This window comes from Halichoerus grypus, chromosome 10 (assembly GCF_964656455.1).
Source record: "Halichoerus grypus chromosome 10, mHalGry1.hap1.1, whole genome shotgun sequence".
Classification (NCBI taxonomy): domain Eukaryota; kingdom Metazoa; phylum Chordata; class Mammalia; order Carnivora; family Phocidae; genus Halichoerus; species Halichoerus grypus.
Window position 1 is genome coordinate 92,058,554 of NC_135721.1, and position 26,489 is coordinate 92,085,042.

General features: G+C 40.0%; 2 pseudogenes; both read right to left on the minus strand.

The window, feature by feature from the left end:
• Positions 1-5,074: 5,074 nt before the first annotated feature.
• Positions 5,075-6,255, minus strand: LOC118522521 (replication factor C subunit 3 pseudogene; annotated as a pseudogene).
• A 16,603-nt stretch (positions 6,256-22,858) lies between these two features.
• Positions 22,859-23,294, minus strand: LOC118522522 (cytochrome c oxidase subunit NDUFA4 pseudogene; annotated as a pseudogene).
• Between the last annotated feature and the right edge of the window lie 3,195 nt (positions 23,295-26,489).

Sequence of the window (26,489 nt, forward strand, 5' to 3'; positions counted from 1 at the left end):
CTTTTCTATGCTACTGACCAGGTGCAAATCATGTTCTCATCCTTATTTTCCTCTCTAGAATAGCATATATACTCAGCTTGAAAATCATACTCAGCTTGAAAATCAAAGGACATGAGGCTGAGGTGATATATCACCATTCTCATTATTATTATTATTATTCCTTAAATCCTCAAAGTTCAAGACATTTAAAAAAAATAAAATATGGAAATTATCCTTAACTTCATCACCCAAAAGCCACCAAAGTTTTTCCAAATATACACTACCTGAAAAAAAGAAAACCCATTGAATAACTATCAGATGCCATTTAGGGTTGTTGTTTGTGCTTATGGATATTCAGAAAACCTGATGCACTGTGGATATTAGTGATGTAGGGGAAGTTTCAAAGAGCATTTTCTTTTTTTTCTCTTTTAACTCCCACTATTATTCAGGGAGAGAAAATAATGATAAGTCCTTTAGCTAATCATCACCAGATAAGAGGCATTGAACAATTTATAAAAGGGAAAAAAACAATAACAAACAAATCCAAGACATGCAGAAGAATGAAACTGGACCACTTTCTTACACCATACACAAAAATAAATTCAAAATGGATGAAAGACCTGAATGTGAGAGAGAAACCACCAAACTCCCAGAGGAGAACACAGACAGCAACCTCTTTGACCTCAGCCATAGCAACTTCCTACAAGACACGTTGCCAGAGGCAAGGGAAACAAAAACAAAAATGAACAATTGGGAGTTCATCAAGATGAAAAGCTTCTGCTTCGTAAAGGAAACAATCAACAAAACTAAAAAGCAGCCTACAAAATAGAAGATATTTGCAAATGACATATCTGATAAAGGGTTAGTATCCAAAATCTATAAAGAACTTATCAAACTCAACACCTTCCAAAAAAATAATCCAGTCAAGAAATGGGCAGAAGACATGAATAAACATTTTTCCAAAAAAGACATCCAGATGGCCAACAGACACAAGAAAAGATGCTCAACATCACTCATCTTCAGGGAAATACAAATCAAAACCATGATGAAGTACGACCTCACACGTGTCAGAATGACTAAAATTAACAACACAAGAAACAAAAGGTGTTGATGAGGAGGTGGAGAAAGGGGAACCCTCTTGCACTATTGGTGGGAATGCAAACTGTGCAGCCACTCTGGAGAACAGTATGGAGGTTCCTCAAAAAGTTAAAAATAGAAGGGTCCAGCAATTGCATTACTAGGTATTTACCTAAAGGATATAAAAATACAGATTCAAAGGGGTACATGCACCCTGATGTTTATAGCATCAATATCAATAATAGCCAAACTATGGAAAGAGCCCAAATGTCCATTGACTGATGAATAGACAGAGAAGATGTGAGATATATATATATATAATATACATATGTATATGTATACATATACATATATATACATATATATGATCAAATATTACTCAGCCATCAAAAATAATGAAATCTTCCCATTTACAATGACATGGTTGGAGCTAGAGTGTATTATGCTAAGGGAAGTAAGTCATTCAGAGAAAGACAAATACCATATGACATCACTCATACATGGAATTTAAGAAACAAAACAGATGAGCATATGGGAGGGGAAAAAAGAGAGAGAGAGGGAAACAAACCATAAGAGACTCTTAATAGAGAACAAACTGGGGATTGATGGAGGAGGTAGATGGGGGATGTGCTAGATGGGTGATGGGTATTAAAGGGGTACTTGTTGTGATGAGCACTGGGTATTGTATGTAAATGATGAATCACTGAATCTTATTCCTGAAACCAATATTGCACTGTATGTTAACTAACGAGAATTTAAATAAAAATTTGAGGGAAAAAAATCATGAGAAGAACAAAACAAAACAAATCCAGAGTAACTGATCCTGATTATGGTTGTCTCCAGACGCTTTCCTTTCATAGAGTTCCCATTGCAGATGGCCAGTGATGCCATGAAAACCTATCCGTTTTAGTGAGCACTCCACCACTGGCATCATTGCAGGTTGTCTGGCACCTATGAGATTTAAATGGGGCTTTTAGCATTCATATTCTTGAAACTTTCATAAAAGTGTCATTTCTATTCCATGTGAAGTTCAATGTAATGCACAGAATGAGTAACCTATGGCATCCAGCCTGGAAATGAATTCCTGCCTCAAATAAGAGAAAAACAAAGAGCAAGCCATACTTATCACATGCTTGTATCTGTCCAGAAACTCAAATGCCTTTCTAGGGAATAGAAGGTGATCAACCTGAAGCTGAGAAGTGTTTAGAATGCTAAGTAATGGCAGCTCTGCTTCCCATGTTCACACAATCTGAGAATTGTGAGCATCTCTTCAGTCTGCTTACTTGGCAATGCTGAAAAATCAGTTACTGAATAAAATAATAAGTTGTCTTTGTTTTGTTTAGAGGTGTGCCAAAAAACTAACGTTTTTCTGTGAATAAACAGGTCTATATCCAAGATACAATTGATTTCTAAAGTGTAGAAATCACCTGAACTCTTGGCCATCTGCCAGTGATAACATCCTGCTATGTGTATATAGCACCTACACCTTCCTTGAGCACGAAAACCCACATCTCTCTGCTTGAATCTGGACTTGTCACTGCATTTTAGAGGTTATGGCATTAATATTCTTCCTACTTGGGGAATAGTGTTGGTGCAAAAAATGAAGGGGTCTAGACTCTCCTTATTCTGTGACTCCACTGTGTCATTCACTTATTCATTCAGAAATATTTATTGAGGGTTCATTGTGTGCCAGACAGCATTCTTGGCCAAAGATACAAAAGTGAACAAGACAGACAATGAAATGAAAATGGAAAAAATGTGCATATGTGTGGTGCACGCATGCATGCGTGTATGAGAGAGAGAGAGAGAGAGAGAGAGAGAATGAATGAATGAATGAATGAATGAATGAAAAAAAAATCCAGAAATTTTAAATAGAGCCAAGCAGCTATGATTGGGTAATGACTTTAAACAGCCTGTCTGATGACTTTATATTTATGCTAAGATCTGAATCATGTGAAGGAGACTGCTCTGCAAAAGTTGGGGGCAAGGACAGCCCTTAGCAAAGAAATAACTAGTATCAGGCTTAAAAGTATGCATGGCTTTGTGTTGGAAGCTGCTTAGGCTTCATCACCATGAAACATGGTGATCGGGCAACAGGAAAGTGGGCAAGGGCTAGATCAGAAGGATGGGCAAGAGCTAGATCAAGTAGAGTGAGTAAGCCTTGATAAGGTACTTGGATGCTTGGACTATATCCTAAGAAGTATGGGATGTTGCTGGAAAGTCTAAAGTAGGAAAAAGTATCATGGTCTATGCTTTTAAAAAACAACCTTAGCTGTATGTGGAGAATGAAATGTCCAGGCCAAGACACCAAAAGCAGGAGACCAGTTAGGAGGCTGTAGCCTTGCCCAGGGCAGGACATTCTAAAAGCTTGAACAAGAGTACTGAGAATTCACAGAATTGACAGATTCAGGATATCTGTAGCTGTAGACTAAGGAAGACTTACTGGTATGACTGAAGTAGAGAATTCAAAAAGGTTGCTAGAATTTTTGTCTTGAGCCAAGTGAATAAAGCTGAGATATTGTTGGCAGAGATGAACAAGACTAGGTAGGTTTGGGGAACATTTCTGGAGTTTTGTTTGGGGCACTGTAGACATTTTGTCCATAGACATACATGGTGAGTAAAGTATATGATCTAGGTCAGAGGGCAGATATAGGTTTTGAAGACTGTGCATGTAGATGATTTGAAGCATAGGTCAGAATGTTGTCACTTAGAGCAGTTTTAGGTTCACAACAGAATTGATAGGGAAGTACAGAGAGTTCCCACATATCTTCTGCAACTACACATGCAAACCTTCCCTTCTATCAACAATTGATAAACCTACATTAACTTGATAGCTTATTTCTTTTTAGTGCTAAATATTATTCCATTGTCTGGATATACCACCATTTATCCTTTCACCTACCAAAAGACATCTTGGTTTCTTTCAAGTTTTGGTGATTATGACTAAAGCTGCCATAAACATACATGTGTGGGTTTATGTGTTGACATAAGCTTTCAGTTCATTTATGTATATACCAAGAAGTGCAATTGGTATATCATATGATAATACTAGGTTTAGTTTTTATAAGAACTGACAAATGTTTTTTCAAGTTGGCTTGAAATTCTGAATTCCCATCAACAATGGATAAGTTTCTGTTTCTCCATAACCCCACCAGCATTTGGTATTGTCAGTGTTTTGCAAAATATTTTCTCCCAGTCTGTGTCTTGTCTTCGCATTTTATTTACAGTGTCTTTCAAAGAGAAGTCTTTGATTTTAATGAAGTCCAGCTTATCAATGATTTCTTTGATGTTGCCTTTAGTGTTGTATCTAAAAAGTCATCACCATTCCCAAGATCACCTAGATTTTCTCCTGTTATTTCTAGGAATTTTATAGTTTTGTGTTTTACATTTAGATCTATGATTTTGGAGTTAATTTTTTTGAAAGATGTAAGGTCTGTGTCTTGATTAGATTTTTTTGTATGTGGATGTCCAATTGTTTCGGAATCATTTGTGGAAAAGACTATCTTTGCTCCATTGTGTTGCTTTTCCTCCTTTATCAAAGATTGGTTGACTCTATTTATGCAGGTCTATTTCTGGTCTCTCTTCTGTTCTATGGATCTATTTGTCTGTTCTTTCACCAAAACCACACTGTTTTGATTACTGTAGCTTTATAGTAAGTCTTGATTGAAGTCAGGTAGTGTCAGTCCTCCAACTTTGTTAATCTTCAATATTGAGTTGGATATTCTGAGTCTTTTGCCTCTCTATATAAACTTTTGAATCAACAACCACAAAATAACTGACTTGGATTTTGACTGGGGTTGCATTGAATCTATAGATCAAGTTGGGAGGAACTGACATTTCAATAATATTGACTCTTCCTATTCATGAATATGGAATATCTCTCCAGTTGTTTAGTTCTTCTTTGATTCTTTTCATCAGCTTTATAGTTTTCTTCATATAGATATAGTGTATATTTTACTAGATTTATACCTAAGTATTTCATTTTTTGAGTGCTAATGTAAATGGTAATGTGTTCTTTTTTTTTTTTTTTAAGTAAAGTTAGTTTATTTTACCTGCAGCTCTTCCAATATAAACTGAATGTAAATGCTGAAACTGAGAAATATTAGGAAGAATTAAGGATAGATGTCAAGATGTCAAAACATCATGCCTTCCAATCCATCCTCCATGAACTTCTTATAAAGTGCCATAAATTTGGCCACAAATGCTTCCAAGTGATAAATGGCTTTGCTACCGAGCTGTAGACGATGTTCATAGTAAGCAGCCATCTGGGCCACTTCCCCTTTCAGTTGTCCATCACAATTATGTAAAAGTTCTGAGAGAAGGCCCTTCGTTATTATTTCAGGAAGAATACAATGAGTTAGAAGCTCATAAAGTCTTCCACGAACTTCAAGGAGTCTTTGTGGAGTCTGCTGACTGACAATAGCATTGGTGGTCTCCCGGAGATACACCTCCCAATCTGTTTCAGGGATTTCTTGATCTGCAGTAAAAGGATATTGTTGCACTCTGCAGGCTTCACACATAGGAAGGGCTTTTCGGAGATTCCTGCATGACTTTTCTGCAAGTCGATGAGCCAGATGTGAAGGAAGATTCAGACCTTCCTTCTTGCACACAGTAGATAACACATGACAAATATCTTCAATGCTGGGAGCAGGCACACGAACTGCCAGGCACCTACTACGAATAGGTGGTATCACTTTAGATGTAGAATTGCAACACAAGATCAGTCTGCAAGTGGACATATACTTTTCCATGGTTCTACACAAGGCATGTTGAGCATCTTTGGTGAGTTTGTCAACCTCTGTCAATAATACCACTTTAAAATCTCTTTGAGAGTTTGTTTCAAGTTGCTGTGATTGTGCCACTGTTTTCAACATCTCCTGAATTATTACCTGGTCACTATTTCCAGCACCACTGGGATTAACTTCAAGGTGATAATTGCTTGCAATAGTGCTAATTTCAATTTTCTTTTTAGATGGAGTTGTGATGGTCTGATGTTCAATTCTTAATTTTTCCACTCCAACACCATAAAGTTCATGTAAAATACACATAATTCTTTTTTCCAGCACCTGATGGTCCATACACTAAGATATGAGGAAAATCACCACACTGCACCAGGTTGCACAACTGGGCCGCTTGCTCCTTGTGATAGTCCAGCCATCCCAAGGAGCAGGACCGGTATTTGTCCACCCAGAGGCTCATGCCAGCTCCAATTCCCGGGGTCAGACGCTTGAAAGTCCCGCGTGGGGGCATTCTCCCCGTCTGGACGCCAGTAATGTGTTCTTAACTTCAAGTTCTATTTGTTCATTGCTGATATATAGGAAAATTATTGACTTTGTATATTGACTTTGTATGCTGCAAACTTGTTGTAATCACTTATTAATTCCAGGAAATGTTGTTGTGGTGGTAGTGGTGGTGGGTTTTTGGATTTGCTGCATTGATATTTCATTTGCAATAAAAATAGTTTTATTACTTCCTTCCCAATCTCTACACCTTTTATTTCTTAACCACTAATTTTTAAGGTTCATTTCAATATCAACATGTTATGAATACATATAAGTAGGAGACTATTTGATATTTTAGGAATAAAACTAAAAATTCTGAAATTCTACATCAGCCAAAAGTAATTGGCAAGGACAAATGCCATATGATTTCACTTATATGAGACTTAGAGTAACCAAATTCACAGAAACAGAAAATGGAATGGTGGTTGCCAGGGACTGAAGGTAGTAGGGTATGGGGAGGTATTTTTTAATGGGTACAGAGTTTCGGTTCTGGAAGATGATAAAAGTTCTGGAGTTGGGTGGTGGTGATGTTTACACAGTAATGCGAATATACTTAATGCCACAGAACTGTACACTTAAAAATGGTTAAGGTGGTAAGTTTTATGTTATGCATATTTTGTCATAATAAAAAAGGTGATTAGTAAGTTATTTTGTTGCTAATGGATTTAGAGCCCTCACACCAAAACACTGATAAAACAAGATTGTGTGTGTGTGAGGGGGTTGTTTTGTTTTGTTTTTGCTTTTGCTTTTTACAGAATCCACCTGTTACCAAAATAATTGACAGAAACTCTAAAATCCAAATAGTTTCTAAACAAGGTTCAGTAACTAAAAGGCATAAGCTTTAAGACCACAACAAAACAGTGGCAAAGTGGTAATTAACTCAGGTCCTTTCCACACAGTCATTCCAAACACCTGTTCTCTTTTCTCTTCTTTTTCCCTCTTTGGTAGCTGCTATTGAGAAATTATCATTTATACCTAATGCTTCCACTCATTCAGAGGCATCCATAATGTGTCCATAAACAATCATGGATAATATTACCAAGAAGCATATAGGCTTTTTTATTTTTTGGGGGGGTGGGGATTGTTTTTTGTTTTTGTTTTTACCATTCATCCAATTCCCAGAGCACTGGACATTCACTTTCTGGATACCCTAGTCTCTGAAAGGGAGTAGCTATCAACCTCTTCCCAGTGTGGCTACCATCTTCTGCCATGATCCCGCCCTCATTATTTTCCTCTTGTTCATCATTCTCTTCAACTTCCCTTGGTCCTTTGCTGCTATGAGAATCTACAGTTCCTCCACTAGAGTTCTGAGGTGTAAAATTTGACAAATACTTAGCAAACCATATTCTCATGTGAAGACCAGTACACTGGGGCCATGGATTCCTGCCAATGCACCATGCATTACAACACTTACTCAGTAGCATGAGTTGCATTATAGAATAGGATGGAGCTCTCAGGACTCCGGCACTAGCTAGGTGATGTTGGATAATTTACTTCCTGTCTCAGGTTGATTTACCACCCTGGAACAAGAATTAAGTATAATAGTTTCTTTGAGAGGAGATCCCAAGAGTCCTCAGTGGGGGAGAGGGGGAGTGATACAGGGTAGGGTAGAAAGATGTATCATTTAGCAGGTTACCACTGTGAACAATCAGTCCCACAGAGGCACACTGACAGAGGATGTAGAACATGCTTCAGAGTGATCCTCTTCCCAGTGGCAGGAAACTCGGGTATTTGTCTACCAGCTCCCACCTGGCATTGGTTGAGGCTGCTTCCTGGGGCATTGAGTTTCCAGCACTCCTGCCTGCCCTGTACCCCAGGTCCTGATCATCCTGCAAGCAGAGGTGTTCTCAGAAGCAGCTTTTGGCACATAAGCCTGAGAATAGAAGAAAGACTGGCAGGCCGCTGATAGTGCCTACACTAACTTTCTTCAGAGCCTCTATGTCTTCCCATTTTCTTTGGCATATTATGTGTTTGTGTGTAGGGAGTTATCACTTCATGGGTTTCTTGCATGAGTTATATTGGATAATGTATGTAAACATGTAAACACAATGTATCCATCAGGATTCTTAGTGGCAGACAACAGAAATCCACTCTGGCCAGTGGTAACAGATGGGGATTTATGAAAGGGTAAGGCAGGGCTTAAGGAACCCCTGGAAGGGACAAAGAAACAGAAGTGAAAATTGTGCAACCAGAAACAATTTTCCAGGTGCTCTGCCCTCTGGAACAACTGACTCTGTTCCCCCTTGGAAGCTTGTAGCCCCACCAGGAGGTCCCTTTCCCAGCACAAGTGTCCACCTTGGGGTCTGGGTACCTCCTGCCTCCCCTGTCCCTTCCCATTTGGCATGATAGCAGCATCCCCCTGACCCCAGGATTCCTGCAGGTCCATGGTAGACTTCCCTGCACCATGCCCACAATTCTTTAATACGTTTTAATTAGCCTTGCCTCAATTACATCTGCTTCCAGTCCAGAACTTTGCTAACACAGTGTCACACCAGGCCATGCTCTTCTATTCTGACCTACTCTGAGGCTGCATCTCTCACAAAGAAAAGATGGAATGGCTGACAGGACAGGTTAAATTTGGGTGTGTGGGGATGGCAGGGAGAACAGTCTGGAACACCATTCTGGTCAGAGGTATGCTTGGAGCCAAGGAGGCCCCTACCTGACTCAGAGTTAAGGTGAGTGGCATCAAAAGGCAGGGACATCCCTGGGAGAAGCAGTGGCTGAGCTGCTGGAGGTCCCCACTGGCCACACACTGGACTTCAAGATTTCCTGTCCAAGGTTGCTGGGGCTTTGGAAGCAGGAGATGGCAGACCTGAAAAGACACACTGCATGCATCTCTGCTTCTGTAAAAATGACGTTGTGAGAATCACATTCTATAAGCCTAGTACACATGGCATGCACTCAATAAAGAGCAAGTACATAATGCCATAGTTAGGCAAGAGAATTCTGTCTGACACTAGTTCTGCTAAAAACTAGTTGCATGACTGTGGAGCCACTTGCCATGCTGGCAACTTCTGTGTGAGGGGACCAATGCCCCTCGAGGCAACTCATGACCTATGGGGACAGGCAACCCATGGGGACAGGCAACCCATGACTCCATAGGGACAGGAGCCTGTGAATGAATATTCTCATTATCTGTGTCTCTGGTGGAAGGGCTGACTTGGTTCTTGGTATGTCCCTGGGGTCTGAGCCCAGTTGCCCACAGTGTAATGGGCTTCATAGGATGGCATTCCCTCCCTTCTCTTCTTTGCAGTCCTCCCCCCAGACCCTGGATCACTCAGGGTCTACTATAAAGGGGCCTGAGCTTAGATGGTACCCAATGGAAATTTGCTGAGTTTAACTGAGAGCTTCCAAAGGTGTCTGGGAGAAGAAGCACATCACTGCTATAGGGACACATATGTTGTCATTCTGTGGAGAGCCATCAGCTTCGGCATCTGCTGAGCACCATCAAAGTCAAACAGGGAGACTGCCACCCAGAAAGCCTAGGTTGTCTAAGGACAGCCAGTCCTTCCTTGTCTTTTCAGAGCATGGATGAAGAAGAGCAAATCTGCAGTGAGTACATTTCACTCTGGGCTGGGAGATGTGGGCACCCATGGCACAGGAGTATCTCAGCAGCTTTATGGCAGGAATGTCAGGAACCTGCTCTGAAGACCAGAACTCCAGGCTAGCCCTGCAGGCTACTAAAATGTAGTCTCCCTAGTTTTTGCATCTTGAAGTCCAATACACTCAGTTAAAAGAAAAGATGCCATGCCTTGACTTTCAACCATAAGTCAGCCAAATCCCACATTAACTAGCAGGTCAGAAGTGACATTCTGGTGCAAGCGTTCATGTTCCCCTGGGAGCAATTTGGGGAATGAATTTATCTCTAGCATTTGAGGATGGACAAGGGGGGACAGGAATGAAGGTCTGCTTACCACAAAGGTGGGAATCAGAAAGTTGACTCATCAAAAGAACCAACCCTTCTGCCTTCAAAGGTGTGGCCAGGATTTATCCCAGTGGCTGTAGTCTTGGCTTTGTGTTGATGCAGGTCTGAAATGTTCCAGGTTTTCACATTAGCTCAACTTAATGGCCCATCCAAAGCCTCCCTGAAGTTGTTGCATGCTGGGTGAACAGAAAGCTTGAGGTCCTCTTAGATAAGCATATTAGATGCCTCCACACCATGACCAACATGCCTTCAACCTCCTGCAACAGGAGTGCACAGTCCTGTGTGGGCTTACTCACTTTCAAATGATGGTGTCCCAGTGTTCCAGGGCTGAGCACCCTCAGCCTATGCACAGGTTGGCCTGGAAGTGTGTAAACCTCAGCATCTCAAGGCAACACCTTGACCACTGGGGCCAGAGGTTGGTGGATAGATGCTTCTGCCTACTGTCCTGCCAGCCAACGATTCTTGACACTCTGTACTCCTCTGGGAGGTCCCAGCAGAATCAAGTCCATGGCTCACAGTGATGCCCCCTTCTGCTCCCTGGAATCATGCACCACATAAACCCTGCATGCAGCTACTTGCTCCACTGGCTTTTGGGGGACTTCAATCTAAGATCTTCAGTTAGACCTATCAGCTGCTCTATTCAGTGGTTTTCAGTGGGCAAAGTACTTCTCTCCGGGGGGGGGGGGTATTTTGGAAATTTCTGGAAGTGTTTTTGGCAGTGGGGACATCCTTGGCTTTGATGAGAGGACCCCATGATTGTCAAATACTTTTCAATACATGAGAAGGTCCCATGCCAATAAGCATCTGTGTCAGGTCCAACACAACTTGGATATGTCCCCCCAGAATATTTCTGAAGGTAAGAAAGTGGTTTTTAATAATTTTATCCAAAAACCTAAATATGACTTACAAAGAAAAATAAGGTATTTGTTACAGTTTTAATATGCATTGAGTTTTCCAGGATATCCAGTTTTGTGTGAATGGAGAGATGACCTTGTTTTCTTTCAGAGCTTGGCCAAGAGTTTTTCAATGTTTTGGAAAAAGCACACAAAAACAAAATACACATCGCCTTGTCCAGGAAACTGACACAACACACTGGTGGTGCTGGTGTCAGATGGGTTCCTAAGCTTAGTGCACAGACTGACTTGTTTCTCATCTTCTTGTGTATTAATGTTGTAGCACATACACATGGAACTCATCTTTTATTTACACACCAGTCTTTACTTCCCCTAATATTACACTTGGAGCAGTTATGAATGTCAGCAGGTTATATATTATCAATTAATTTTGTTTCTTGATAGTATAAGAGGTGCCATAAAATATTTGTTATAAACAGAAAGTATAGCAACTTATGGGGTTGAGAGCCACCATCCTAAATGAGCCATCCATTTAATATTATTAATGAGCCTTGAAAACCATGAAGATACTGCTCATTTTTCTATCCAGTAAGGTTGATATCAGGGTCCTTTAAATAAACTCCTCACTGAATTCAGTGTACGGGGAAAAAGGTTACTCTTCAAATGAAACTTTGTGTGATATCATAAAAGAAGTTTGTCTTTCAACTACCAGGACACTTAAACTCAGGACTGAGTCAGTGCCTTCTGCCACCTTTGACACCTGTCATATATTCATATTTATGGCAGATAGACAGATATCTCACATATACATGCACACACACATACATGCATAAAATAGTTTTATTTTGTTGTTGAATTATAAGGGCTGTATGCAGAAAAGTTTGTAAGCAACTTCAAATAATTTGCAGAAGTAGGTGAAGTTGGTAATCTGAATGAGTGAATGAATGGGAAGTTACACACCAACCAAGAAGTCGCAGAAAATCTTCAAAAATTGTAAAATTCTCTTACTCAATTTGCACCATAGTCTTCTTAAAATAGACCATCTTTTTAATCCTGTATTTTTCCCAAAATGGAAATATATAAATAAAATTGGTTTTAGTTACACAAATAATACAACAATACGTTCACCCTATAAACATTTAAATATTTGACAACACCAAATTCCCCTTTGAAACAAACCTAATCTCAATTCTCCTTTCCTAAACCAGAGTGAATGTTCCTGTCCAGATTTTTCTGTTTACCTGTAACTCTAACTGTGCCTCTACCTGTATCTGTATCTGTACCTACACCAGCACCTGTGTCTATGTCTACATAGGAATTAGACAAGCTGAAACAGTTGTTTCAGAATAACATATACACTATAGGGTGCCTGGGTGGCTCAGTTGGTTAAGCAACTGCCTTCGGCTCAGGTCATGATCCTGGAGTCCCGGGATCGAGTCCCGCATCGGGCTCCCTGCTCAGCAGGGGGTCTGCTTCTCCCTCTGACCCTCTTCTCTCTCGTGCTCTCTGTCTCTCATTCTCTCTCTCTCAAATAAATAAAAAAAAAAAAAAAAAAGAATAACATATACACTATAAAAAAAGGTATCTTTACAAGATGCCCATACACATATTTTATATATATATGTATGTATTACACTCTATGTATTACATATGTAATGTACTACACTAGTACGTATTTATGTATTACACTATATGTATGTATTACACCATGTATGTATTACACTATATGTCTCAGGGGTATGTATGTATGTATTACACCATGTGTCTCAGAGGTCTTTTTCTGTGACTATATCTAAGTCCCCAACACTCATTTTATTTTCTTTTATTTTAAAGATTTTATTTATTTATTTGACAGAGAGAGAGCACAAGCAGGGGGAGCAGCAGAGGGAAAGGGAGAAGCAGGCTCCCCGCTGAGCAGAGAGCCTGACGTGGGACCCCAAGATCATGACCTGAGCCAAAGGCAGACGCTTAACCAACTGAGCCACCCAGGTGCCCCCCCAACACTCATTTTAACTCCTTCCTAGTAGTGCATGGTAAGACTATCCCACAATTGATTCAGCTCTTCTACTTCTGAGCATTGCATGTTTCCAGTTTTTCAGGGAACCCTTCAATTACATCCCATTCTCATGTGATGATTTCTTTGGCAATATTCCCCCTCAGAAGACCACAGGCTCCTTACCTTCAGACCTGCATGTCCTGAGTCCACTGTGACAAGCCCAATACCTGGTCCGTGGGGCTCCTCAGTGAGGGTTTGTGACGTAAAACAATGGTAAATGATGAATGGTTGTTGCACATATTCAGACAAGCAATGGAAGGTTCTGAACATTGTTTTCTTTTTTCTTTTATTTTCTTTCATTTTTTTCTCTTCTTTTCCTTTCTTTTCTTTTCCTTTCTTTTTTCTTTTTTGAAGGAAAACTTCTATTTCTTTATTATATAAAGGCTCCCCACAACCACCCCTCTATATGGGAGTACTTTATTTTCCCTATGAAAAAATTTCATAGTTAACTAATAAATAGCATTTGTAGATTAGTCGTTCAGTAGATAACTGAGTCACTTTTCTTTCTACCAACTGCTGTGAAAGAAAGGACAAAACGGTGGTGGGGAGCAGCTAAAGCATAGGACCGGTTCAATGGAACTGGATTTACCTAAAGTTTGATCTAGTGGATGATTGGTCATTTCAGGCTCTCAAACATGTTTCCAAGTGCTTGTTACTTTCTAGCTCTGTGCTAGAAACCAGAGATTTGGAAATGATGATGATGATGGCTTGTCCTCAGAAAACTTAGCAATGTAAAAAAGCCATTGCAATGTACTATGGCGTACGTGATACTGTAAGTGTATACGGAAGTTGAAGTAGGAGAGCAGAATTCTCTCTAAGGATAGTGAAGGGTGATCAGGGAAAGCCTCCCAGGGCAAATGATGCCTATACAGGATTTTCAAAGATGAACAGTGAACATTGTTTTCTTACATATTCCTTGGAGAAGGAAAATAATCAAGTGAAAGTAAACCCTTGAGTAGAGCTCTAAAGAAACAACATTTTTAAAAAATTACCCAAAAATTAAAAATAAAAAATAAATGTTTAAATTACCAAATCAACCATGGCAATTGGATTGCCTAATGAATTAAGTGATTGGGTATTTTAAAAAGCAATTTGTAAAAAAGATAAAGTGACTCATTGGTTTCAGCCAAAATTGTTTATCCACTTGCTTTCTTTTTTCTTTGAGTCAAAGACTCTTCTTTTTTTAAATTTTTTTAAATTTTTAAAATTAACATATAATGTATGATTTGTTTCAGGGGTACAGGTCTGTGATTCATCCGTCTTACACAATTCACAGCGCTCACCATAGCACATACCCTCTCCAGCGTCCATCACGCAGCCACCCCATCCTTCCCACCCCCTCCACTCCAGCAACCCTCAGTTTGTTTTTGTTGATATGAAGCCCCAGGCAGCGCTCATTTCATGCCAGTGCTTTCAATGGGCCCGCTGGAGCTCCAGATCTCGCCTGCCCTCACCCTAGTGCATCTGGCCAAATGACTTCAGGTATGGGCAAGTGTGCTCTTGAAGCTGCACCTGAAGGAGTCCAGGGGGTGTCAGGTCAGTGAGGGAGGTTTCCCTAAAAAATAAAACCCGCCATCAGGAAGCACTACAGTCATTTCTTACCAGCTGCCTGATCCATTGAGTGATAAACAGGGTCTCCTGCTTACCCAGCACCTTCTCCAAGACATTTGTGTATGTGTTGCTGAGATTCACCCAGTAGTGATTCAGTTTATGAATCATATCACCCATGGAAGCTGAGCTGCAGAGAGGTTCAATATCTTGCTGAGAGTCAGGGGGCCCAGGAAAGGGCCATTTGATCCCAGAGTCCACGTGCTGCCTGGCCCCTTCGTGTTCTGTTCCAGCAACTCTCTGCAAGGCAGCCCTGGACCCAGCACCCCACCTGTCACCTCACAGGCAAGACTGTTGCCCCTATGTCCAAGGACTGTTGCTTGTGACTCACCCCTGTACACTCTCTCCTGTTCTGGTGACTTCCTTTTCACATTCTGAGCCTTTTCTCCTGTCTGAACCCACTTTTTTTTCCTCCACACTCTGCAAGACACTCCCCAGCACCAACCCCAGGCAATGAGTGGGGCTGGAACAAGCACACCAGGCAGGTGTCCTCCAGGCTCCATAGCCAAGCTCCTAGGCAGCCTGAGCTGCCAGTGGACACCCTACTCAGCCAGGCCTGAATGTGCTGCCAGAGGGACTGAGCTGAGGCTGTCACTGCCCTGGGATGGCTGCGTCTGCAATGCCACAGTGGACGGACCCATCAGGCACCTTCCAGGAAGCCTCCTTAGCCGGGGTCCCCCTGCATAGCTGTCCTTAGCAGTGGGCAATTCCACTAGCTGCAAGAGCCTCTTGCTTCCCCTCCTGAGGGCCTCACTTCTCCTTCAGGAAAGGCAAGGCCCCCGGGGCAGGAAGTTCCACACCCTTGGGTCCCAGCCCTCTGCTAGGCTACAAAGTCAGCTACAGAGGAGGTGGGGCAGATTAAGGGATATTCAGGAGCAGGCCGAGTCAGGAGGATAAGACAGCAAACTTAAGGAAACGATCACTTACAATTCATACACAAAAAGGTCATTGTGAAGAGATTCATGAGGATTTCTCTAAATATTTTTAAAAGCCTGGGTAAGATAGGACTATTTTATATCCTGTATTGTTGTGAGCCCTATTATAGCACAGAAAGAGTAGAACATGTTTCTTTTTTCTATTTTTCTAAGAACAGTTATACATAGCCATGATAGCCCTCTCCAAATTTTAACTGTTTAAAAAAATTTAATGTCCATTATTTATTTTTATTTTTATTTTTATTTTATTTAGTTAAGTAATCTCTACACCCAACATGGGGCTCAAATTCATGACCTTGAGATCAGGAGTTGCCCACTCTTCTGACTGAGCCAGTCAGGCACCCCTTTAATGTCCATTATCATCCATTGGTATAGTATCTTTCCAATAATCATCAGACTTTCCATTACTCTTATAAGTCACTGAGTCATTTTGTTTTATTATTTTTATGTTCATCTTTTTCCCCAAAATGGGTTTCCTTTGGATAACAACAGACCCATTGCTTAACCATCTTTTCTAAGTGTGATAAAGGGAATTAGAGATTGTTAGCATTGTTAGCAGTTTCACTGTGTTTAATGTCTATTCTTCCTCTCTTCAACTGTCCACTCCTCTCCCATTCATTCCATTCTAGTCTACTGTAGGTGAATTGTTCTCACAATATTTTGGGAGAAAAACTGCATACAAATTCCTCAGAAACAAATAACTCAATTTTTTAAAAAATGGGCAAAAGTACCTGAATAAGTATTTCATAAAATAATATATTCAAATAGCTAATAATGATGCTGAACATCATTAGTCTTCAGGAAAACGTAAAGATGCTCAAAATCATTAGACACCAGGAAAATATAAATTAAAGCCCAAGGGATATGCTGCTACACATCCGAATAGGTTAAAAGTTAATAATTACCAAGTGTTTGTGTGGACATGGGCCACCTGGAATTCACACACTTTGGAAAATTGTTTGGAAGTATTTCCAAAAACTAAACCACACCCACCCTACTATCCAGATATCACACAGAGGTGTGCTTATGTCACAAAAAAACATGGACAAAGATATTCACAGCAGCATTATTAAAGTAGCCAAGGTGTAGAAATAACCCAAAACAATATAAATGCAAATTGAGCCCTCGCCCATGGAAGAGTACAGGCACACAAAACAAAACCAAACAAAAAACACCATAGATGACTCTCATAATCATGACATTGAGCAAAAGTAGCCAGACACAAAAGAGCACATACTGTGTGTATGATTCTGTTTATATGAACTTGAAGACCCTGAAAACAAACCTGTATTAAAAGAACCTAGACTATAGGTTCCTTCTGGGCTGACAGGAAGGAGAGGGAGGGACTGGGGAGCTGGGAATGCCCTTCAACTTGATCTGAGCAGTGGTCCTGTGGCTCTAGACATGTATATAAGACATTCATTAAACCATGGAATTAAAATCAGTGTACTTGACTGCATGTATTTTAAGCCTCGGTTTAAAAAGGAGGAGATATATCAGTTGAATATAATATGCAGAATTTGTTTGGATACTGTTTTGAACAAAATTGCTATAAAAAGGCATTCATGAAACAATCAGGAAATGACAACATTGACTTAATACTATGTAATGTTAATTAATTATTATGTTTTATATATGTAAACGGCATTCAGGATGTGTTGTTTATGCCTTCATCTGTTGGAATTCATCTTGAAGGCTGAAATGGTATGATATTTTGGGCTTTGCTTCAAAATAACCCAATGGAGTCTGGGAGTAGGGGCATGGCTGGTATAGAGGACACAGGTTGGGACCACACTGACAATGGGTACAAGTGTTCATTGCACTGTTCCTTTCAATTCAGTGTTTGTTGGGAAATTTTTCTTTTATTAAAAAAAAAAAAAAGTTTGTTGGCTTGTTTTTAATCTGGTTTTAGGAAAGATCCAAACGAGTTAAAACAACAAACAAAAAATTAAATTAAATTTGATTTTAAAACAAAATCTAGTTTTGCCCCATTGAGCTGTGAGGTGCACAGTAGGTATGTGAAATGATGTGACTGGATATGTGAAATCATGTAACCACACTGCCTCCCCAGCCTGCCCAACCCTCCCAGCACATCTGATCATCTACAGGGCCAGAAGCCAGCAGAGACTGCCTCCCCTCTCTGCAGCATGCTCTCCAAGGCTGGCAGGAAGCAACTCTCCCTGGGGCCCCAGGAGCAAAGTCTTCCTCCAAGGGACCGCCCTGGGATTGTTACATATTCACCTTGGCTTATCATAGTCTCCACCCTGGCTTCCCTTATCCTAGAACAAGACACGGCAGGATATTATTAGTTCACCATCCCTATACCTCCCCACTCCCCTGGGCATCTCTGCTCTAGACTTTTTCCAGATGGAGACATTTGCATGGCTTCTGCTATAAGCCAGGAAGCTGTGGGTTCTCATGGGAGGTGTGGCATAGACCACACTTCCCCGAGTAGAGGAAAGATGTGTGGGAAATAAAAAAAAAGACAAGATTCTACATGAATATTAACATATGGAAGGCTCTGAGAAGATCTAGAATAAAATGTAGTAAAACAAATAGCTTTACCTGTGAACACAGATGAGCACAGAGCAATTAATGATGGAGTGCCTTGGAGCATCTCTCAAATCCTCTCTAGGGTTCCCATTTTGGGAACACTGCCCAGAAGCGTGCCCCTTGGAACAGATATTCTGAAGTAGGATCCACACCCGGGTTCGGTGGATTGGCGAGCAACCTGAAGTCACATTTTGTATGTTTGGTTGTGCCTTCTTATGAAGCAAGGGTCCCTGCCATCATTAGTTCACAAAGGGGCCCAGAGCCCTGAAAAGGAGGAAAACCACTGCACTCAGTGAAATTTCCCAAGTGACAGTGTTAAATTTGAATGTGTAACATCATACCTCAATACAAGATGGTCTATCACTTGAAGATCTTTTCTTACAAAAATGAGACAGTCTAGGCTCCCATTTTAAAACCAGGAACAAAGGATTCTTGAAACGCAAGTGGCCAAATCAAGAATACCAGGGGGAGTGGAGAGGGTGGTCCTTCCTTTGTACCCATATTGCTAAGCTGGAGGAGCTTGAGTCTTTTGTGAATCACACTGGGTAAACATTCCACTTGGTTCTTTTATCTATTCAGGATTCTCATTTTTAAACAAACATGCTGTGTTCCACCATGTATCTCCATTGAAGGTCTGCTAAAAACTCCAAATTTTATTGATGTGGTTATCAACTGTATAATCCAAGTAAGGATGTGATCATTGGAAAAACAGAGCTAAGTCTTAAAACTCCCTGCTTGTACTCAAAAGAGTACAGACAAGGTTCTATTCTGGGTCTGATCCGAGGCCAAAGGGAAGTGCTTAGTATCTTATAAAAAAAAAAAGGTTAGGCTTTCATATTTTGCTTTTCATTGGTTTTCAGCTTGGTCTTAATTTTTTATTATTTAATTTATTTTATTATCAACAACTCATTTTATTGGCATTTTTCTTTACTGTTTACCACTTTCTAGTTTACCGAACTGTAGCATACATAGTAATAAAATATGTGTTTTTCTTATTAAATAATGAATAATACATGCTGCTGTGGGGAATTAGAAACCAGGAATCACCCATCATGCAAACATGTCAGAGGGAACTTTGGTTTACATAAAAGGAGGTCAGTAAATGTAGCCTTTTCGCCCTCTCTGAAGTCTTGTTGTATGTCTCTTCCTCCCCATATTAGAGAGAAACATACACTCTCTATATATAGTTCCACGTTCTGGACGCTCCTATGAGTTTAATGTACAGCTGGAGAGCACAAGTGATCAGTTCCTCAGGTCTCAGTAGAATTTGCTGGGAAATGGTCCTTGACAATACATTACCAGGAAGTATCCCTGTAATAACTGCGGAAGGGTGGATAGCCTTGGCTATTTTGCGCTGCTGTTCTGCACCCACCCAGCTTCTGAGTCATTTGAACTCCCTCCTTATCAGCCTCTCCACCTTCCATAGATCCTGCCTCTGACTTTGCGTGTACCCATACCTCCTCTAACTCTGACTTCAGCTGGTCCTGTGAATTTACCAGCTCCTAACCAACTTGCATTTCAAGAGAAGCAAAAGGACAGAAATGGTCTGAGTTAAACATGAACTTAAATTGCTATAGGATGAGTCCATAGCTGGACTGATCAAGAAAAAAGGAGACAACTCTAATTCCTAACATCAGGAATGAAAGAGAAAATCGCAGACATATAGATCTTGCAGACACCAAAAGAATCAGCAGGCAATATGATGGTTAATGTTGTGTTGATAAATTTCACAACTTAGTGGATATAGACAAATTCCTTGAAAATATAACTTAAGGAATGTATGAAAAAGGAAAAAATTACTTAGGATATGAATCATCCCAGACAAGGTTACAGAGCTTAGAAATAAGTCCAACAGCTTCAGGGGAAAATATGAAAAGAACAAAGAGTGACCCTAAATAGAGAAGAAAGAAATATTTCATGTCTTAACACTGTGTTTGGTGTAGTTTCCAGAATCAACAGAGCCTAGGCTGTAGAGTAGGTCAAATACTTTAGATTTGAGGAGGGTATGTGTTTGATTATATCAAATGGGGGGATGTTGCATCTGACCTTCATGCTTCTTACTCATGAAGACTAAAAATGGTCTATTTGGATATGTGGAAGTCAGTGGGAAGGGAGAGTGCCAGATGCAGTAAGGCAGGCAGAGATCCAGAAGTCCTGGCCACATAGAGGAGTGGAAGCATGACACCCCACCACCCTCCCTGAAGTCCTGAAGCACCTTGTGGCCTTAAACCCAAGAGACTCTAGTGGTCATAAACTTCACTTCCCCACACCCCCAAAATTTTTATATTCTTTATAATTATTTTCCCAAACTAGTCAATTTATGGAAATATTGGATAGTTTTTATAGTAGTTTCACAGAAATGCAAATTTTTATTCATTTCTTTATATTCCTTCCATTCTTCGGTCCATTTCCATATACCTGGGTTTCAGTATTTCTGTTGTTGTAGGAAATCCTTATTTCAAGGTCCATGATTGTTTAGATCGTCTCCCTGTTTTCCCCTTGAATCTTCACTGAATATAACATCTACTTTTGTCCCTATGATCTTCTAAGAACCTACATCAATAAAAGGTTTTGGTGATGATAGTTGGCAGGTTGTTTGGTAGTATGTACAAAAGTTTTTGTTTCCATTTCATAGTCTAAATATGGAAGTACATGAGGGCAATTTATTTATTTATTTATTTTTATTTATTTTAAAGATTTTATCCATTTGTCAGAGAGAAAGAGAGAACAAGCAGGGAGAGCTGCAGGTAGAGGGAGAAACAGGCTCCCTGCTGAGCAAGGAGCCTGACGCGGGACTGATCCCAGGATCCTGGGATCATGACCAGAGCCGAAGGTACACGCTCAACTGAACTGAGCTGTCCAGACATCCCCATGAGGGCAATTTAATTTGTAAAGTCTCACAAAGGATCAGGATTTCTATTTTTACTTTATTTATTTAATTTTTTGTTTGTTTGTTTTTAAGTAATCTCTATGCCCAACGTGGGGCTCAAACTCAGGACCCTGAGATCAAGAGTCATACATTCTACCAACTGATCCAGCCAGGCGTGCCAGGATTTCTACTTTTAAACTGAACCAAAATCTTAAGGATTTGGTGGGCAATGCAATCTCTTCCACCTTCTCCTTGATATACATTCAGTTTTCAAATGTAAGATTTATTTTTGCTCCCCTAATTCCTGTGCTTAGGATAATTTAATTAGATTTGACATTTCCAAGCTCAGTCCTGGGGCTGTGTCCTCAGTGTTGCTTTGGAGAAGGTTTTTCTCCAGAGGAAAATACATGACCAAAAGGATGAATTAAGTGATTATGGGAATAACAGGTATGGGGAAGAAGCTTTTAGAGGAACTCCTATATCCATAAGTGGGGTAATCATGTAATTTTCCATCCTAATTGGGGCATTCAAACATTACATTGTAAAGAAATTTCAAACTTACAGAAAGGTTACAAGTACTGTACAAAGGACTCTTTTTTGGAAGAGTTTAAGAGTAGGGCGCCTGGGTGGCTCAGTCGTTAAGCATCTGCCTTCGGCTCAGGTCATGATCCCAGAGTCCTGGGATCGAGTCCCACATCGGGCTCCCTGCTCGGCGGGAAGCCTGCTTCTCCCTCTCCCACTCCCCCTGCTTGTGTTCCTGCTCTCGCTATCTCTCTCTCTGTCAAATAAATAAATAAAATCTTTAAAAAAAAAAAAAAAAAAAAAAAAAAAGGAAGAGTTTAAGAGTAAGTTGCTGATGTGATGCCCCATCACTCCTGAATATGTTAATGCGGCTCTCCTATAAACAAAGACGTTCTCCTAACTAGCCACAGTAGAACCATCAAAATCAGGCTATTAACATTGGTACTTTGCCCTATCTAGTCATTAACCTCCATTCAGGCTTCACCAATTGTCCCCATAATGGTTTTTATAGAAACAGGATCCAGACCAGAATCATATGTTGCATTTAGTCATTATGTCTTTTTTTAGTTGCCTGCAATCTGGAGAAGTTCCTTGGTCTTTCTTTGATTTTTATGACTCTTACATTTAGCACAGACTATAGAATATTTACCAATTTGTATATAAGTCTAATGTTCTCTCATAATTAAATGCAGGGTACCCATCTTTGGCAGGAACATCACATAAGTGATGCCGTGTTCTCATTGCATCCTATCAAATGGAATGTGATTTTAACTTGTCCTATTCCTGGCACTGTTAACTTTATTCAACTAATTGAGGTGCTGTCTGCCAGACTTCTCCACTGTAAAATTACTTTTTTCCCCTTTGTAATATGTGTGTATAATGAGGGGAGCATTTTTGACCATGTAAATAGCATGTATCTCATCAACTTTTTATCAGACTTGTTTGGCCCCAACAGATGGCTTTTGGATTGCATTGAACAAACACTAGAGGGAATGGAAGGAAAGCAAAAGAGGAAAAGGAGGAGCCAAACCAGGACAGATATATAAAGATATAGACTGAGAGTGTCTGTGCAAGTAGACACATGGTCTTTGTGGCTGGCAACCTCTAAAATGGCTTTCTTTGACATTCTCATCCCTGTGCAATACCCTCTTATGAGTATACCTGGACTTGGTGACTTACTTCTTTTTATTTTTTTTCAAGTTTCAGATATTTATTATTCAGTGTAAACCCCAACACAGTACACGAACATGATTTCATGCATTTAGAAGGGAAATATTTCCTGGATAAGTGGAAAATTGTGTGGATGGCTTCTGGAAGAACTTCATTGTAAGCAGCTTTATAGTGAAACATTTCATTTAGAAGTCTGGACCTTCTTTCTTCAGTTTGCTGTAATCTACATTCAGTGAGTATAACTTGTACTGATCATTGGGACCCAGTTTGTTCCAGCATTCTGGGTTATTCTTCCTATCCCAACTGACATACGGATTGAACAATGCCAGGCACAAGACATACAGCGCTGCTCCAGTACCTCCTGCCCCAATAAATACGAAGAGGGGGATCAAGCTCGGATGCTTCTTGGCCTGACTGATGATCTGGCGTAACATGGTTGCGGCAGAGACCTCCTGTCCAGGAGAAGAAAAAACCGGTGACTTACTTCTAATGAATAGAAAACAGCAAGAGTGGTGGGGTATCACTTTCAAAGGTAAGATGTAAAAAGACTGTGACTTCCTTCTTGGGTGCTCTCAGACCATCTCTCCTGGATTGTTCACCTGGGTGAGCCAGCTATGTATATTAAGGCAGCCCTGTTGGGAGACTCATGTAGCAAGGTGCCAAGACTGCCAACAACCCACACCCACTTCATTGCACCTTCAGATGAGACACAGCCCTGGCCCACAATTTGATTGCAGCTTTATGACAGACTCTGAGTCAGAGGCACCCAGCTGAGCCATACCTGAATACCTGGCCCACAGAAATAACAAATATTTGTTGTTTTAATCAGCTGAACTTTGGAGTAATTGGTTATGCAACAATAGATACCTAATAGAGTTACCATATTTAGAAGTTATTTCCTAGTATCATTCAAAGAAGCTGTGGTTAGGGTCAATGGGCTTCATTTCTTACCAACTACATTTATCCCCTACTACATTACCCCAAATACCATGCACAAGGCCTTAAACTAGAAATCATTAACAGACAGATAACTGGAAAATTCCAAAATACATGGAGGTTAAACAACTTGTAAATCGCACATGGGTCAAAGAAGACATCTCAAGAGAAACTTAGAAATATTTTGACCTAAATGAAAATTAAATACAACTTATCAATATCTGTGGGATGTAGCAAAAACAGTGCTGGAAGGGGAATTTACAACATTGAGAGTTATATTACAAAAAAGAAAAATAGGGGTGCCTGGGTGGCTCAATTGGTTAAGTGTTCAACTCTTGATTTCAGCTCAGATCATGGTCTCAGGATTTTGAGCTCAAGCCCCATATCGGGCTCTGTGCTGGGTGTGAAACATGCTTAAGATTCTCTCTCTCCCTCTCCCTCTGCTCTCCCCAACCCCCTCGGCCTGTGTTTCTCTCCCTCTCAAAAAAAGAAAAAAAATGGATATGAAGATCAGTAATAGTAGGGCCACCTGGGTGGCTCAGTTGGTTGAGCACCCAACTTGATTTCAACTCAGGTCACCTTGGAGTGATGAGATTGAGCCTTGCATCTGGCTCCATGTTAGGCCTGGAGCCTGCTTAAGATTCTTTTTCTCCCTCTGTCCTTCCCCCCTTCTCCCTCTCCAACCCCCCCGACAAAAAAAAAAATAGTTAAAAAAAAAAAAAAAAAAGGATAGTAAAGGAATACTATAAGCAGCTCTAAGCTCACATTTATAACCAGGACCAGTTCCTTTAACAACACAATCTGCCAAACTCACACAAGAAGAAATGGAAAATATTAATAGATCTCTATCTATTAAAGATATTGAATGAAATCATGTAGTATTTGACTTTGTCTGACTTATTTCACTTAGCATAATGCCTTCTAGGTCCATCTGTCTTGTTGCAGATGGTCAGGTTTCATTCTTTTCTATGGCTGGGTAATTACCATTTTACCACATCTTTTATACCCATGCATCTATTGATGGAAACTTGGGTTTGCCTCCATATCTTGGCTATTATAAATAATGCTGCAATAAACATAGGGGTGTATGTATCCTTTCAAATTAGTGTTTTCATTTTCTTTGGGTAAATACCCCATAATGGAATTACTGGATCATATGGTATTTCTATTTTTAATTTTTTGAGGAAACTTCATGCTACTTTTCATATATGATTTCACTTATATGTGGAATCTAAACAAAACAAACCAGAACAAAACAAACAAAAAACAGGCTTTTAAATACAGGGAACAAACTGACAGTTGCCAAAGGGGAAGGGGGTTGGGGGAATGGGTGAAATACATGAAGGGGATTAAGAGGTACTAACCAGTTATAAAATAAATAAGTCACAGAAATGAAAAATATAGCATAAGGTATATACTCAATAATATTATAATAATATCACCATTGTATGGTGATAGATGGTGACTACACTTACCACGATGAGCAATGAGTAATAGAATTGTCAAACCACTATGTTAGTCAGTCAGCTAGCTGTCTGACTTTTGATTTCAGCTCAGGTTATGATCTCAGGGTTGTGATATTGAGCCCCACATTGTGCTCATGCACTAGGCATGGAGCCTGTTTAAGATTCTCTCTCTCTCTCTCTCTCCCTCTCTGTTTCCCTCTATAAATAAAATTTAAAAAATGAAAACTTTATTCATAATTGTCAATCTTTAAGCAATCAAGATGTCTTTTGGTAGGTGAATGGATAAATAAACTGTGGTACATCCAGACAAGGGAATAGTACTCAGTGCTAGAAAAAAAAATTAACCACCAAGCCATGACAAGACATGGGAGAGCCTAAATTTACATTATTAAGTGAAAGAAGCCAATCCTAAAAGGCTACATACTATACAACTCCAACTATATGACATTCTGGAAGACACAACTATGAAGGAGGTAAAAATTTTAGTGGTTTCCAGGAGTTAAAGGGGAGGGAGGGAGAAATAGGCAGAGTGCAAAGGATTTTTAGGGCAGGGAAACCATTCTACATGATACTATAATGGTGGCTAAATGTAACTACACATTTGTCATAACCTGTAGAATGTAATGTAATATCAACTACGTAATGTAAACTATGAATTTTGGGTGACGATGATGTATCAATGCAAGTTCATTCTCACAAATGGACCACGCTTAATGGGGGATTGATCGTGGGTGTCTTAGTCCATTTAGGTTTCCTTAACAAAGAAATATCATAGACTAGTGGCTTATAAACAACAGAAATTTATTTCTTACAGTTCTGGAGGCTAGAAGTCCAAGATCAAGGTGTCAGTATGACTGATTTCTTTTTTTTTTTTTCTACTTCTTTTTTTTTTTTTAATTTTTTTATTGTTATGTTAATCCCCATACATTACATCATTAGTTTTAGATATAGTGTTCCATGATTCATTGTTTGTGCATAACACCCAGTGCTCCATGCAGAACGTGCCCTTCTCAATACCCATCACCAGGCTAACCCATCCTCCCAACCCCCTCCCCTCTAGAACCCTCAGTTTGTTTTTCAGAGTCCATTGTCTCTCATGGTTCTTCTCCCCCTCCGATTTCCCCCCCTTCATTCTTCCCCTCCTGCTACATTCTTCTTCTTCTTTTTTTCTTTCTTAACATATATTGCATTATTTGTTTCAGAGGTACAGATCTGAGATTCAACAGTCTTGCACAATTCACAGCGCTTACCAGAACA